This window comes from Bubalus bubalis, chromosome 7, assembly GCF_019923935.1.
Source record: "Bubalus bubalis isolate 160015118507 breed Murrah chromosome 7, NDDB_SH_1, whole genome shotgun sequence".
Taxonomy (NCBI): Eukaryota; Metazoa; Chordata; class Mammalia; order Artiodactyla; family Bovidae; genus Bubalus; species Bubalus bubalis.
In genome coordinates, this window is record NC_059163.1 from 70,954,422 (window position 1) to 70,971,916 (window position 17,495).

At 36.8% G+C, this 17,495-nt stretch overlaps 1 protein-coding gene across 5 annotated transcripts in view; it reads right to left on the reverse strand.

Moving 5' to 3' along the window:
- STIM2 (stromal interaction molecule 2) overlaps positions 1-17,495 on the reverse strand; it is a 189,401-nt gene that overhangs the window by 48,298 nt on the left and 123,608 nt on the right. The window lies entirely within an intron of this gene.

Genomic DNA, 17,495 nt, shown 5'->3' on the forward strand with positions numbered 1-17,495 from the left:
AATAATTCACATTTATATTTCCTTGTTCTCTTCAATTGACTTATTTCCAAGATCCAAAAGTGCTTTCCTGTTTAATTTTTTTTCAGGCCCCAGCTGTGTCACTGGGGAAAAAAGTAATTTTGCTCACTCTGGTGAAACAGTGTTGAAGACAAATGAACAGTTATTACCAAATTATTAAATTCAGAATTCTTCTTAAATTATAAATTGCCCTCTTATTCCACATAAACAGAATACTTTATTATCTAGTAAGTAATGATAATTTATTTCAATGGAATTGTTGACAAACCAAAACTCTAGAAGTGACCTCAAATGAATTCTTACATTCCTGAAGACAATACATTATCTATTTTGTAGCTTATACACGTTTTCAGTCTACACAAATGTTACTAGTAAAAATATTACACCAATTTGCTATTTCAGAGAGTTCTGCTCCTTGCTTCCTATTAATATAAAGAGAAGTGAAAGACAACCAAAATGACAATTTTTTGGGAAAAAAAAAAAAAAAACTGTCCAAATTTTCCATTAGAAAATACAGAAAATGAAAACAGCATTGTAAACTAAATAAAACTTCCATTTCTTCTAGTAGCCTAAACTCATACAAGTATTGCTTTTCCTAGAATTGATAACAGCAGGAAATTACCCATAACTACTACTAATTTAATAACTCTTTGTAGTTTCACAAAAGCGTATCTTTCCAGACAACTCACTAAGGATGACTTTATAAACTTTATATTCATTGATTCTCTAATGTTATGTCTGTTCTTTTCCCTGCTGAGAAGACCTCACTTGGCAAAAATTGATGAGTAACACAACTGACAAGAACTCCAGGACATGATGAAGACTCAGCATGGGAAAAGTATTCCATATTCTTAAGCTCTTTACAGTAGTTGCAAACAGCAGGCGGTATTTTTAGATATTACTGAAGTGTGAAGAATACTGTTTGCCTTTAGGGAGTGTGTCATGCTCCAAGAATCATATTATTCCTTACACTGACAAGTATCTGGAGGGCATCACTTTCTCAACGTTTCCAAACTAACGCGGAATGGACAGCACCTACTTTTTGACACCTCAAATTCACTTCTTTGATCCTCCAATGATGCTTTTAAAAACACCTATGTTTCCTCCTGCACGATATAGGCATTTCTAGCAATCCTAGGTGAACACAGTCAGGGTTTCACCTCATCAATGAAAAAACTGCTGTGCAGTAGTGAAAATCTGTAACAGCCAGAAAAATTTTGGAAAGGGTAGAGGTGAAGCAAACTTTAATGATAGTGTCCAGTGTTGAGAGTTATATTAGCTCATTTAATTAAAATACCAAAATGGGATTTAATAAAGCATTTACATTTAGGAAATAACATGCTCTTACCATAAAATCCAGAGTGGGAAGAAAAGAGGTCTATGAGAAAAATCCATTTGTAATCCAAAAGTTTTTGACTGAAAATGTCAAGAAAGTATCAGATTTTCTGAAGGAGTAACTATATTTTGTATCTTGTGACCCAGGCTGCCAGACTTCACTCACCTACTTCTGGATCCAGAATAACCTTTTAAGCTTTTCTTCAATCTACTCTTGTCAACATCTACCTTCTCTTGCTCATCTATCTGTTACAGCTGTTTGTCAAGTAGGTACCCCTTTTCTCTCTGCTGTCTTCTGAGACAAGACTCATAATCACCAGGGAGAGGGGGTCGGAGAAGGAAGTAATCAGAGGGCATCATTCTGGAGGTCACACTGACAGGTCTAGTTATGGCCACATGACCTAAAGCCAGTTACTTCCTGAAATTTTTCTAACTAGAGGAGGCAGGAAAAATTCTTTTCTCTTTTGTCATGACCCTGGGAAAAGGTAAGTCTACAACTGCCCGCAGCCACAGAGTTAGCCTTTAGGAAATACAGTAGGCGAAAATAAAAGCAAAATCCAGAAAGAAACAGACAGAAATACAGATGACCAGAGTGGATTAAGCCCCTACTACATACCTATACTCTCCTTAAATAAAGATGGCTTTCATTAATTGATTTTCTCCTACATCAATTATATCTCAACTGGGTCATTCCATTAATATGTAAACACATTTAAAATCTTTCACCTTTAAAAAAAAAATAAAAACTGCCCCTCACATCATATCTATCTTCAGGTATCATAGTCCCATTTCTCTTCCCCTTCTTTTGAAAGTCAGTATTTACTGTCTTCACTTCCTCTTTCATCCACTCTTATGCGACTTTCACTTCCACCATTACAGCACAACCTCAACCTCTACTTTGCTGACCCAAGGGTGGTTCTCTGTTGTGATCTTACTCAAACTTCTGGAGCATCTGACACTGTCTATGCTCTTTTAAAAAAAAATATTTCCTTCATATACTTCAGCACCCTAGACTCTCCCAGTTCCCCTCATAAGCTTATTGCTCACTTCTCTTTCTTCTTTCCAGGATCCCTCGCTGCATCTTGACCTCTCAGCACTCAGTTCTTCACCTCTTTGAAATGTGACCATTATTGATCCCTCAACTGAGCCTTTTTCAACCTTTTTTCCCCTAACTGCCTCCAAGAAATTTTAACACCACAGGTACATAAAACCTAGGCACTGCATGATCCTTAATTCCTGTCTCCAACCCCCCTCCCCCCATCAAATTCCTAAATCCAATCCAACAGCAAATCCTGTCAGCTAGTCCTTCAAACTATACCAGGAATCAGACCCCTCTGCTACCTCCCTCTCCCAGGTCACTGCAAGAGCAGACCCTTTACTTCTACTCCTCTCTTCTCCAGAGTCTAACAGCCACACAGTAACTACATAATCTTCTCAAAAGACAGATCACACCTCACTGCTTAGCTCAAAACTCCTAAATGGAGCTAGAATTGGAGTAAGTATAATGACTTTATACTTAAATCCTGAACTCTATTAGGCCCTACAAGGTCTTCTGAGATCATGCAAACCTGTTCATTACCTGTCTTCCTAAGACTGCTAACTTCATGAAGGTAGGATATTTATTTTGATCAATGCTCTATTTCCAAAACCCGGAATAATGCCAGTCTTCAGGAGGAACTGAATCAATTTTTAATGACTTAATGAATGGAGCAAATGGGTATGCTTTTGTCACTTGCAATAAATAACATCTTTGATGATAAGCATTCTTACAACAAATTTCCCATTACTTGAAGTACTTTGAGTCTCTTTATCTTCTGCCACTAAAAAAAAGACTTAACTAAAACATATCAACTGCTCAAACTTTAAAAGAAAGCTCTAGAGTAAAGAAGAAGACACGGTATACTGTAATTTCAAGCCAATCAACAAAGCATGTTGAACAGTCAGTTATGCACAGTAATTTATTAAGCGTTTAGTCTTGTGATAAATTCAGCCTCCAATATTTAATATAGTGCAGGTTCCATTAGAAACTAGAGTGATTACTTTGAGGGGACATTCTTTAAAACCACTCAAAGAATCTAGACACAGGCCTAAAAACATATATCCACTAACTTAAAACTTAATCTTCTCTTTTTCAAAATTACACATCTAAAAGAAAATGCAGTCTAAAGTCATGGTCAGATTCATGCAATTGGGCATGCTCATTAAAAACAGATGAGAGAAATTTAACAGCTACCAAAGCAGATCAGTCTTCAACTATCTCACACTGCAATCTGGGATATGCTTGCTTACCTTTGCTAGGGCCACAGGCTCTGGATCAGTGGGTATGCAGCTAGCACACAGAAACCTATTATTATTCACTGTAGTAGAGCTGTAGCACTATCATTAAAATCCTGCCACAAAATATTTGGTACTGGTCAAAACATGGAAAATAAGGATGTTAGAATTCTACATTCTTACGATATATACTTCAGAAACCAAACAAACGAATAAGCATATTTTAAAGGTAAGAATTTCTTGCATCTCCCCTCTCTCATTACTCATCCTCTCATCTTCCCTTTCCCCAGCCCAGCCCACCTCCATCGCCTTCCAAAAAGTTCAGCGCATTGTTTTAAGAGAACTGTCATTCAAATTCTTCATAGGAAGTAATTCTATAAAGGGCTTGAAAATGGCTAGTGATAGTGCCATCTAGCAATGGAAAAGTATTCTGTCAACCAGTTTCTTGCCCACACTAAATGCATTTTTTATTAACCTATGTTTTCAAACCATAAACCAACATAATTATAAAGAAAGAAATACATATTACATTAAGATGTAATAAGGTATAGACTGTTGCTTGCTTATATAATTGTCAAGATTATAATATTTCTAATAAAATTTTGTGGATAAAAAAGATGTAATAAGGTGTAATACCAACTTCTAACTCTTATGTTAATACATGGTGGTACTACTTTTTGAACAAAATCCTTGTTGAATTAAAAATTTTTAAATGTTCAACTTTTTAACATGTCAGTAAAGTACTTCCTTTTTTCAAGCATAATCAGATCTACCAGTTTCTTAAGAAAGCCTTTTACCTCATCAAACTACCCATTTGTAACTGCCATTCAGTTTCCTCCATTTTCTTACCTACGCCTTAAATAAGAAGTCACTCATTTACCTATGTCATATCTACTTATTCTCATAAATCAGTTTTTATTGTGGCAAAATATGCATAACATAAAATTTACCGTTTTATCCATTTTAAGTGTATAGATCAATGGTATTAAGTATTCATATTGTTGTACATCCATCAGCACCATCCACTCCAGAACTCTCATCGTGCAAAATTTAAACTCTGTACCCATTAACCAATAATTCCCCATTCTCCTCCCACTGCTGCTGCTGCTAAGTCGCTTCAGTCGTGTCCAACTCTGTGTGACCCCATAGACGGCACCCCACCAGGCTCCCCCGTCCCTGGGATTCTCCAGGCAAGAACACTGGAGTGGTTGCCACTTCCTTTTCCAATGCATGAAAGTAAAAAGTGAAAGTGAAGTCGCTCAGTCGTGTCCGACTCTGTGCGACCCCATGGACTGCAGCCTACCAGGCTCCTCCATCCATGGGATCTTCCAGGCAAGAGTACCGGAGTGGGCTGCCATTGCTTTCTCCGTCTCCTCCCGATGCTGCTGCTGCTGCTGCTAAGTCACTTCAGTCGTGTCCGACTCTGTGCGACCCCATAGATGGCAGCCCACCAGGCTCCCCCGTCCCCGGGATTCTCCAGGCAAGAACACTGGAGTGGGTTGCCATTTCCTTCTCCAATGCATGAAAGTGAAAAGTGAAAGTGAAGTCGCTCAGTCGTGTCCGACTCTGCGCGACCCCATGGACTGCAGCCTACCAGGCTCCTCCGTCCATGGGATTTTCCAGGCAAGAGTACTGGAGTGGGGTGCCATTGCCTTCTCCGCCTCCCGCTAGCCCCCAGCAACTACTATACTACTCTCTGTCTTTGATTTTGACTACTCTAGGTACCTCATGTAAGCAGAATCATACTGTATTTGCTTTTCTGGGACTGAGTTATTTCACTTAGTATAATGTCTTCAAGGTTCACCCATGTTGCAACATTTGTCAGAATTTCCATACTTTTTAAGGCTGAATAGTATTTCACTGTATACCACATTTTGTTTATCTATTTATCTGTTGATAACCATTCGGGCTGCTCTACTTACACCTTCTTTAAGATTTATTTTGTGTGCAAATGTGAGTCAATTTCCCATACCAATGTTTAAATTGCTATCTGTAGGTTAATGATTGTCTTCTCGCCATATTTAATGGCTTTTTTCCAATACATCACATTTCTCTATTTAGTACTACTGGCCACTTTTCATTTCCTCTCTCTATGCCCCAGAGAGAGAGAAGAAATTACTTACAAAGATTCATATAATGCAAAGACATAAAACATGAAGGACATCAGTGAACTAGAGAAATAAAATGAAACTAAAAGGATACACAAAATATACATGAGGACCCTTAACAGTTACAAAAAGTAGACAAAGAAGGAAATGAAATCACTGAAAGGGTTCACAAAATAAGCACAAATCATCTCCTCATAAGTACAACTGTCAGAGAACTAAAAAAAGGATTCTTCATGAAGGCTCTCAGCATATCCTTTGGTGGCATAGGTGGACTATGCCCTCAACTATACAACCATCTGTCACTTTCTGAAAACTCTCCTCTACAGACTTTCAAGAAACTGTACCTTCCTGATTCATCCCCCATGTCTTGATGGCCATATTTATTTCATTAGCTACGCATTTGTTTTGTCTTATTAGCAGTATTCCCAAGGAGCTATTCTCTTTCCTTTTCCTTCTCTCGGTGAACTCTTAATTCATATGACTCTAACTATGATACCTTTATATGAGTGAAGCACAACTCTACATCATTAATTCTGTTCTGAAACATAACCCTTAAGCAGCCATAAGTTCCTAGTGATATATACCTGTTTGATAGTTGTTTTTTTTTAGCTGATTACATGGTAAGAAAATTGATAATGGAAGTAAAAATTAAATTTCCTTCAACGCAACTGACACTTGCTGTTTCATTTTGTCAGACCGATCGAGACTTTTTCTCAACCATGAAATATTTTATTTTCAAATGTGAATCTTCAATCTTTTTTGTACATTATCTTCTGTGAAGATACATAGAAATGTAATGACCTTCTAGTTTAATAACTTAAGCATGCAGCTGATTTTAAACAATTTTAATCAAAAGTTTCTAAATGATCCATCATTTTCAACTTCCTGGAAGAATTAATACCGATACAAAGAGAAAGAGAAACAGAAGACTAGCCAAATGTTAGAAGAATGTGTATTAACGCCCTCTTATTGAAGAGCACCCTAACCAGATGAGAAAGTTAGACAATTAACATTATTTGTACTTAGTACTCCATTTCAATAGCATAGCCATTCATAGTGTAAAGATTTTTAAGCATAAGACGTAAGTGGTATGTGATTTATCCTGTGTTTTATGATACATTCCCTCTGAAACATATTTATATATGTAATATATGTATATACATATGTTCCAGAATTACAGAAATGTTTAGAATTTTTAGAAATAAGTCATGTTCATACTCAAATTGAAATTGTTATCTAGTATCTTTGAAATCTTTATTTTCTTTGTATTTATAATTTGCATTATTTCTATTACAGTTGCTTCTAAGTTGCTAATATTCACTAGAATTGAAAAAGAGACCCAAGTAAACATAAGACTTGCTTGAAAAAAGATTTTGTAAAACTAGCCACCTTCGAAGAAGAATATACTATTACCAATGAACAAGTTCTGTATCCAAAAGAGGAGGAACAAAACATCTGTTCCACCTAAAGCAGAATTTGACATAGTGAGTCTTCCATAATCATGTAATTTTAACAACCAGAACTTGAACCAGAGTCCCTCCTACCCATCCCTTTCCCAAAAGATTAGTAAAACAAAATTTAATACACATCCATATGGAACTGGTTCCCAATTGGTGGGGTAAGGAAAGAAAGAACAGTAAGATGTTCAAGAAAGCCTGTTTTCTAGATAGTCCAGCACAGTGAAAAGTGGACAGCCCTTATGTTTACCTTCTGCAGAAGGTTCTGTTACTGTACTCCAAACGTGAGGTATCCCTTGAGTCTGTGAACATAGCAGAGGAGAAATGTAGAATAATTCAGGTATATAAAAAACCATAACAAGGCAAATTCACAAACAATTTTAGAATAGTACCTCCTTAAATGATAAGAAAAGCTTCGCTGCATGATGACTATATAAAAGTTCATTATTTGAGGAAAAAATGACGCTCACAATACATCTAATGCACGTGTTCGCACAGAACAGAAACGATCAAGTTTTCTAGAGCCCAATGTAGAGAGAGATGTAATAAGCAGTGGGTCTCTGCATCTCATATTGAGAGGTGGTCTCTATTTCAGAACAAAACCAAGAAAGAACTATAAAGGAACACAGAGCTGTCTCAAAGTCAAGTATCCACTATACATTAAAAAGTCATAATTCATCCTAGCAAATCAGCATATGCAATGACTAAATCTCCAGAAGTCAAGTATCCTGAAGTAAAAGAGAGAGTCCCAACAAGAAAAGAGAAATAGAAGACAACTAAAATAACTAAAATAGTTATCCCTGAAAGAGATCTGAAATTCAGAGAACAGAGACCGAAATACTAACACAGGGTAAGATTAAGAAACATTAGCAATTTATTGTGCTCTGAACTCATTTGGATAAGGACACAATACAAAGAAAGCTATCTGATTGTAAAAGAATAAAACCACACTTTATATAAAGTATAAAAATCCATTCTGATGAATACAAAACTGTTTTTGCAAAATGATCAAGTAATTTACACACTGATCAAGTAATATTTATTCTATTCTTATAGAAAAAGCCCATGTTAACACACTTGAATGCTGGTTGACAAAATAAATGAACAATATGCTTGTCTTACCTACTCTCTACATAAAAGAAACTTTGACTATAAAAGACTTTTGTTAGTGGTGCAAATAATGACATTTGTCATTCTTTGTTGTTGTTGTTGTTTTATCCATTTTTTTTTAATTTTATTTTATTTTTAGACTTTACATAACTGTATTAGTTTTGCTCTACCTCAAGAACAGGGCTTCCTTTGTATAAACCACTTTCTGTGGGCTATGAAAACCCAGTACCTCTATAGATAGTTAACAACAACTTCTCCTAGAACTAAAAGTATGATATAAAAGTTGAAGTGTTAAACACCTGGATTAATAAAACAGATAAGCATTTGAAGCATATTAAGAGTCTTACGTTTTTAAAATGTGCTATATTAATTACAAACACCCTGAAAGCTATTAATCCAGCAGAGTGCCTCCCACTGAAAGAGTGACAAAAGATAAAAGATAAATGTCCCTTTATATGCAACTAACTCCTCAGGCCTTACCTGACTTCTGCAGGCAGACCAGCATATTTCTTTCTCTATTAACTCACAGTGCCTACTGCCTATCATGATTATAGATAGTAGGCAGTAGCACATCCTTTAATTACTTGTCAATAGAACTTCCTCCAATAGCAGACTGTAGGCAGGTGGAGAACAGAAAACACATTCTTCATCTGTATTTCTTCAGAACCTGTGTATCTTCAGTATCTGTGTATTATCATTCCTCCTACTCAAATCCACATTACATTAAACTCAAAGCAGGGTTTCTTGACTATAGTGAATTCATTGTCCTGTATCTCTTCTATATTATATGACTTTCTAAAACAAGAAGCTGTAGTAGCTCCTAATTAGTATAATGATGTTAAAAAGGTTAAAATATTGTAAACACTGCCAACTCATAATTTCTACAATAATATCCTCCTTTGCTATTGAGATCAGGCACACATCAAACATCCTTAATAAGTGCTCCAGGTAATCAGTATCATTTACTAAGTGATACGGCCCCCAACTCAGAAACGTTAATCTCCAGTGTCCTCTATATGTGTTTTGCTCACACTTATCTTAGTCTCTGAGCACTTGCGAGGTGGCAGGCACTATTCTAAGCACTTTACATTTACAAATTCATTTCATCTTCAACATTCTGATAGTAGACAGCCTTACCCCTATCTAACAGATGACAAAACCAAGACACAGAAAGGTTAAACACTACATGTTAAGAGCAAAAGACAAATATTAAAACAGTGATTTACTCTATCTCATACACTAAAAAATTACATTTCTGACTTGAAAACTATGCTTATTTGAGGGATTTAGGACTAATGGAAATTACAAGTACTCATTTTAATATGCTAACCTGTATGTATATCCCTCTTTTTCTCAATTCTAGGAAAATTTTATCTTTCAAAATCTTGCAAAAGAGTCATCCTCTAATGAAGACTTCCTCATAATAAATCTATCCATTCTTTTAAAGTCCCACAGTAGAACCACTTACCTACTATTTAATCAAATCTTCATGTATTGTTGTTTAACATTTCATCTGTGCACATATAACAATACTGTAAACTTCTGGATGAAAAAGGCCTTATCTTATACTTGTATCCTGCCATAGTGACTGCTATGCATACTGTAAACGTACAATATTGTGTTGACGGATGCCACAAAGATAACTGGCTACCTTACTATCCACAAGGTCTACATTTTGAGTTACTCTGCTGATAATGTCAAACAATATGCATTGATTGTTTTACATTTTATTTCATTCCAGTCTCATTGCAACCAACAGCATACATACGAAAAAGTAATTTTATTGACATTTAGAGATCCATTTGTACTTTTACACCCAGAAAAATATCCTTAGGAATATCAAGGATCTACATAAAGAAAGATTTAAAATCCTCCTTACTTTTAGAAATTTAACACCTATCATCAGGAATTCTTTTCCTTTATATTTTCTTCATGTAACACTGACATTTTTGCTTTCTTAGCTAAACAGAAGGAAAATGCTCTTGCTCATTTCTCTCTAGCTAGATTTTGGACACACTTTAAAACATACATTATTAAAGGCTGACAGCTTTCATTCTCTCCAGCAATTTCAGATTCTTTAAATTCCTAGTCAAAAAAACAACAATAAACCTTCAGCAAAATTTCCAAATGTCTATTTCAATGTGTAAAGACCAAAATTATACAATGACCTTATGTAAGATAAGACCCATACTGAACATGAACAGGATGGAAAGATTACCTCATGGTTGTCACATGTTAAAATAACTATTTAACCCAATGAGTTATTTTTAAAAACAGTATATTACTTAATCAGTTTTATATCTAACATGAGTCCCTAGATCTCATACATAATCAATAATTTTCTATATATATTTTCCTTCATTAGGTATCTAGCTGCTATCTAACTGCTGCATTCATTAGTTTTAACAACTGATCCAGTTTATCAAAATCTGTCTGAAATCTAATATTAGTTTTTTAAGTGACTTTTATTTATATTGGACTTTTGCCTGTGCAAGCTAACCAAGGATTCTCTACCTGCACACACACACACACACACATATACACTCACCAGTACATTCAGGTCACACTGAAATTTTTCTATATGAGATCAGTATCAATTTCTGAGGAACACAATTCTACCTTTTCCCCCATTTGACAACATTCCATAAAGATCTTAGTTACATTTCACCACCCAGAGAATTGTACACTAAAATGGTGAGTCTTTAGTCTAATATATCTGTTCATTTTACTGATGAATGTTATGAGACTGAAGCAAAAAACCTTACAAAACTTTAAATAGGGCTGAACATTTTTGTTCATTCAGCATTATTACAAACGTAAGTAAGTCAACACTTATTAAGTGCCTATCAGGTGTTGCCAGGAAGTATGCCAGGCACTTTTACTACATTACTCATTTATATGACACAAGAGACCCATTTTCAAGTGCATTTTAAAATGTGCCAGATGTCTTAATGTTTATAAACAGAAGGGCTATGATGTATATTTATACAGCTTGAAAACCCACACACCACCTAAAGCAGGCTACCTCCACTTATAGCAAATTGTCAGGTAATTGAAAGAAGAGCTATAAGGGAGCTCCAATATATGGTCTACCTCCTTACCCTGATAGCTCAGCTGGTAAAGAATCCACCTGCAATGCAGGAGACCCCAGTTCAATTCCTGGGTCAGGAAGATCTGCTAGAGAAGGGACAGGCTACTCACTCCAGTTCTTGGGCTTCCCTTATGGCTCAGCTGGTAATGAATCCACCTGCAATGCAGGAGAACTGGGTTCGATCCCTGGGTTGGGAAAATCCCCTGGAGAAGGGAAAGGCTACCCACTCCAGTGTTCTGGCCTGGAGAATTCCGTGGACTGTATAGTCCATGGGGTCACAAAGAGTCAGACACGAGTGAGCAACTTTTACTTTCCTTATTCCCCTCCAGAACTCCCGGTCAATCTTCACAGCTGATTACAAACACCCGCTTCTGGGTATAATTCTATCAGAGAGTTCATTAGACCTTCCAATGAGCTACCTCATATCTTACACTTACTTCTATTATTATACACTATCACCATATGTTGTAATTATTTCTTTACTTTGTTTTTTTCCACTCAGCTACTTACTTCTCATATTAATAGCACAGAATGCATTTAAGTTATCTTTAATACCCAGGATCCACTGGCTGCTTAACACAAAATAGATATAACCTATTAGGCTACACTGCTTCTGTAGAATGAATTAGCTTACCTGCAACTGATAAAAAGAAATCGTGTTAACATAAAAGTCATATCATCTCACAGGTGACTTTTCCTCACATGCTATCATTTTACACCACCAAGTAACAGGAACTGGATACAAAGTATAAAGACAGAACAACAAAGCTATGAAAATGATGTCTGCTTGCCATTCCTTCTTCCTCTTAGCTCAGCCTGGCCACAGCCTCTGAGATATGCCTGCTGTTTAGTTCTCATCTTTGCATACATTGCCCTTATCGTCATTTAGCAAGTTCAGCCCTATCTAACATTCCTTTTATTAAGTTATCTTTATGTATTATTAAAGGTAAAGTTACAGTAAGCATAGTATTTACTGGTTTGAAATTCAACATCTCTTTTAACCTGTGCTAGTATTTTTATTAGTACTGTTAGTGCTCTGATTACAAAGCTGCATAGGTTTTGAGTAGTTGGCTCCAACCCCAATTTTCTTTCATAAATTCCAATCATTAAGCATAATAATTGAATAGCATAAGTTTTCCAGGAATGCATATATTTCATTACAACAGAAATGCCTGTACTCAAAGTATGAACTGAATTACTGAGTATCCAGCACTCATCAGACTTTATACACTCATTCATTCAACAGATCTTTACTCAATATCAAGGTAATTAAGGCACTGTTCTAGGCACTGGAGACACAAGGATGGGCACAGGTATGACTGGATGTTTGTGTGTATGTCCATGTGCGTGTGTATGTATCTATATTCATATTCAAGTAAACAAACTTAAGTTACATATTATTGCATTCTAGTCCCTTTATCAGCAGTTTTCAAATCTTTTCAGAAGAATTACTTTTTGTTTCCGAAAAGAAATCTTTAAGAGAAACAAAATACACCAGATAAAAGCAGAACCCTACACATTTAGCATGCCCTGTCCCCCGAGATGCCTCCAGGAAACCAGGGGCCTATCAGGTTATGATTAAAATCACTGACTTAAGAACAATGCCCTGCCTTTTCACATGAGCACTTTAATAACTGGAAAGAGTCACACATGGTCAAATCAACTGAGAGAAATGACACTGAAAAAATCAATTCGGTCACTACGGAACTTCTAATAAACATTTCTTTCATTTAGCTCCTCTCTCTTCCCTCCCATGCAGTTCTTGCAGTAGGAACCTAAGACTCTTCCTCCCAAACCCTAACCCCTAAGAGGTTGTTATGTGAGAGACTGGAGTTCAGAGAAAAAGAAGTATGGAGTAGATAATTTGGGCCAACTCTTTGAAGAGTTAAGGGGACAATCTTCGCACCACCATGATGATAAAATCTCAGGGCATGGAAATTAAGTTGAAAGCCTAGGGAAAAAGAGATTTAAGAGGCTATTCAAAACTTAAAAAAATCTTCCAACTAAAACCAAACAGACATTTCTCATTTCTCACAAAAGATCCCTCACTACAGTGAGAAATCAAAATAGGGTTTAGGGACAGAACCCATCAAATCTGCGACACAATAATAAACAAAAATAGACCACGATACCCCTTTTCTCTGCGGCTAACTTTTTTGGGGGCAGGGGAGAGAAGGAAAAGGACAAGCAAAACAAATTAATCAATTATATCTTGGAAGCTGATACATGGTGGTGGAGAAAGTCTGAAACTACCGAAGAGGGATCAACAAGGGTAGAGACAATGGGGGTTGTGGTTTGCAATTTGCTGTTTTAAACAGAGTGGTCAGGATAGACCTTAAGGAGAGAATAGCCCAATAAAAGAGGTAATCAGGAGGACATCTGCATTCCTGCAGCAAGAAGTCCATCTGGGACAGAGTCCAATGAGAATGAGATGGACAGGACAGAAAATGGAAAAGAGGGTCTAGGATAGGGCAGATCACTGACCTTTAGAGGTCTTCCTAAAGACTTTAGCTTTTACAGCCAAATATGGAGAAGCTCTATACAGTCAGCAAAAACAAGACCAGGAGTTGACTGTGGCTCAGACCATGAACTCCTTATTGCCAAATTCAGACTTAAATTGAAGAAAGTAGGGAAAACCACTAAACCATTCAGGTATGACCTAAATCTAATCCCTTATACAGTGGAAGTGAGAAACAGATTCAAGGGATTAGATATGATAGACAGAATGCCTGAAGAACTATGGATGGAGGCTCATGACACTGTACAGGGGGCAGTTATCAAGACCATCCCCAAGAAAAAAAAATGCAAAAAGGCAAAACAGTTGTCTGACGAGGCCTTACAAATAGCTATGAAAAGAAGAGAAGCTAAAGGCAAAAGAGAAAAGGAAAAATATACCCAACTGAATTCAGAGTTTCAAAGAATAGCAAGGAGAGATAAGAAAGGCTTCCTCAGTGATCAATGCAAAGTAATAGAGGAAAACAATAGAATGGGAAAGATTAGAGATCTCTTCAAGAAAATTAGAGACACCAAGGGAACATTTCATGCAAACATGAGCACAATAAAGGACAGAAATGGTATGGACCTAACAGAAGCAGAAGATATTAAGAGAGGTGACAAGAATACACTGAAAAACTATACAAAAAAGATCTTCATGACCCAGATAACCACAATGGTGTACTCACTCACCTAGAGCCAGACATCCTGGAATGCGAGGTCAAGTGGGCCTTAGGAAGCATCACTACAAACAAAGCTAGTGGTGGTGATGGAATTCCAGTTGAGCTATTTCAAATCCTAAAAGATAATGCTGTGAAAGTGCTGCACTCAATATGCCAGCAAATCTGGAAAACTCAGCAGTGGCCACAGGACTGGAAAAGGTCAGTTTTCATACCAATCCCAGAGTACGGCAATGCCAAAGAATGTTCAAACTACCACACATTTGCACTCATCTCACACACTTGCAAAGTAATGCTCAAAACTCTCCAAGTCAGACTTCAACAGTATGTAAACCATGAACTTCCAGATGTTCAAGCTGGATTTAGAAAAGGCAGAGGAACTGGAGATCAAATTGCCAACATCTGTTGGATCATCAAAAAAGCAAGAGAGTTCCAGAAAAACATTTATTTCTGCTTTATTGACCAAGCCAAAGTCTGACTGTGTGGATCACAACAAACTGCGGAAAATTCTGAAAGAGATGGGAATACCAGACCACCTGACCTGCCTCCTGAGAAATCTGTATGCAGGTCAAGAAGCAACAGTTAGAACCGGACATAGAACAACAGACTGGTTCCAAAGAGGAAAAGGAGTATGTCAAGGCTGTGTATTGTGACCCTGCTTATTTAACTTATCTGAAGAGTATATCACATGAAATGCCAGGCTGGATGAAACACAAGCTAGAATCAAGATTGCCGGGAGAAATATCAATAACCTCAGATATGCAGATGACACCACCCTTACGGCAGAAAGTGAAGAGGAGCTAAAGAGCCTCTTGATGAAAGTGAAAGAGGAGAGTGAAAAAGTTGGCTTAACATTCAACATTCAGAAAACGAAGATCATGGCATCTTGTCCCATCACTTCATGGCAAACAGATGGGGAAACAATGGAAACAGTGAGAGATGTTATTTTGGGGGGCTCCAAAATCACTGGAGATGGTGACTGCAGCCATAAAATTAAAAGATGCTTGTTCCTTCTACAACCTAGACAGCATATTAAAAAGTAGAGACATTACTTTACCAACAAAGATCCATCTAGTCAAGGCTATGGTTTTTCCAGTAGTCATGTATGAGAGTTGAACTATCAAGAAAGCTGAGTGCCGAAGAACTGATGCTTTTGAACTGTGGTGTTGGAGAAGACTCTTGAGAGTCCCCTGGACTGCAAGGAGATCCAACCAGTCCATCCTAAAGGAAATGAGTTCTGAATATTCATTCAAAGGACTGATGCGGAAGCTGAAACTCCGATACTTTGGCCACCTGATGCAAAGAACTGACTCATTGGAAAAGAACCTGATGCAGGGAAAGACTGAAGGCGGGAGGAGAAGGGGACGACAGAGGATGAAACGGTTGGATGGCTTCACCAACGCGATGGACATGAGTTTGAGTAGGCTCCAGGAGTTGGTGATGGACAGGGAAGCCTGTTGTGCTGCAGTCCATGGGGTCGCACGACTGAGCAACTGAAATGAACTGACTGAGCCATTACAGGATATTGAGCAAATCTGATTTATATGGTAAATCGATTACTCTACAAGTGGAGCACAGACTACCACAGAACACAAGCATCCACAGGGAGACGCTTAAGGACCCTCCACCATTATCAGAAAATTACTGTGATATCTAGGAAAGAGATGGGGGCTGAACCATGGTGAGAGCACAACAGGTGGTGAGAAGTGGTCAGGTCTTTTTTTCCTTCCTTCAAACATAGTTAAGTGGGCTCCATTCAACTTACCACAAACTCCAAATCTAAAAGATATTAGTAGCAATCAACTCCCTAATGGATCACCAAGTCCTTTACTAATATCTATGTACTACTGAGATATCTCATATAAATTGATTAAATCTTACTGAGTTTGACCATTCTAGCACTTTTGCCCATGAAATTTATACTCATTTATTCCTTCCTGGTGGCTCAGATAGTAAAAAAAAAAAAAAAAAAAAAAAAAAATCCTCCTGCAATGCAGAAGACCTTGGGTTCAACCTTGGGTCAAGAAGATGCCCTGGAGAAGGGAATGGCAACCCACTCCAATATTCTTGCCTGGAGAATTCCATGGACAGAGGAGCCTGATGGGCTACAGTCCACAGGGTTGCAAAGAGTAAGACACAACTCAGCAACTAACACTTTCACTTTCATTCCTATTCCTACTCAAGTTTGTATTACTTTAAAATGGTATGGGAAAGGGGAATGGAGACAAACTGGTTTTTTTTAAAATCTATGTATCTTTCATTGAGGTCAACAGTATTTTTTCCCTTCTTTCATTTTCTTCTTCCCAGAGTATTTCATCAGAATTATTTTTAAAAAATGAAAACAAAAATGTTAGCAAATCTTAAGCATGAATAAAAATATGAAGCACTGATGGAAATAGTTTCTTGTATTTTCTGATTTCCAAATGCTACCACTGACAGTCTAGTAAGCTTCATAATTTCTTCATATTCCTACTTGGCACTCTGTCCTAGCTTCTTTTTAATTTCATTTCACTATTCAAACTTGAAGAGAAAAAATAAACTACAATATAATTGTGATTTGATAAGTGAATAGAAACATTAGAAAAAAGACATTTTATTGAACTCTGTTACCAAAAAAAAAAAAGACAAAAACTTGGAAGACTTTTTTTTAAAGTAGCTTTCCAATACTCGAGATCTAGTTGAAATTTTATGTCACACATCTTTTCTGCCCTAAACAATTACTATCCATAAGACAGTTTGAGGACTTAAGTGTAGAGAAAGGAATAAAATATAAATTACACTTTACCAAGCAACTATTAGACGACTTCATGAACAGTTTCCTTAAGAAAAAGCTTAAAAGTTCTGTGCCTTCTAAAAACTTTACGAACTGTCCTCCATAAGTAAAAGGAAAACTTTGTGATCCATATGTTTATTTGACAAACCTTTTATA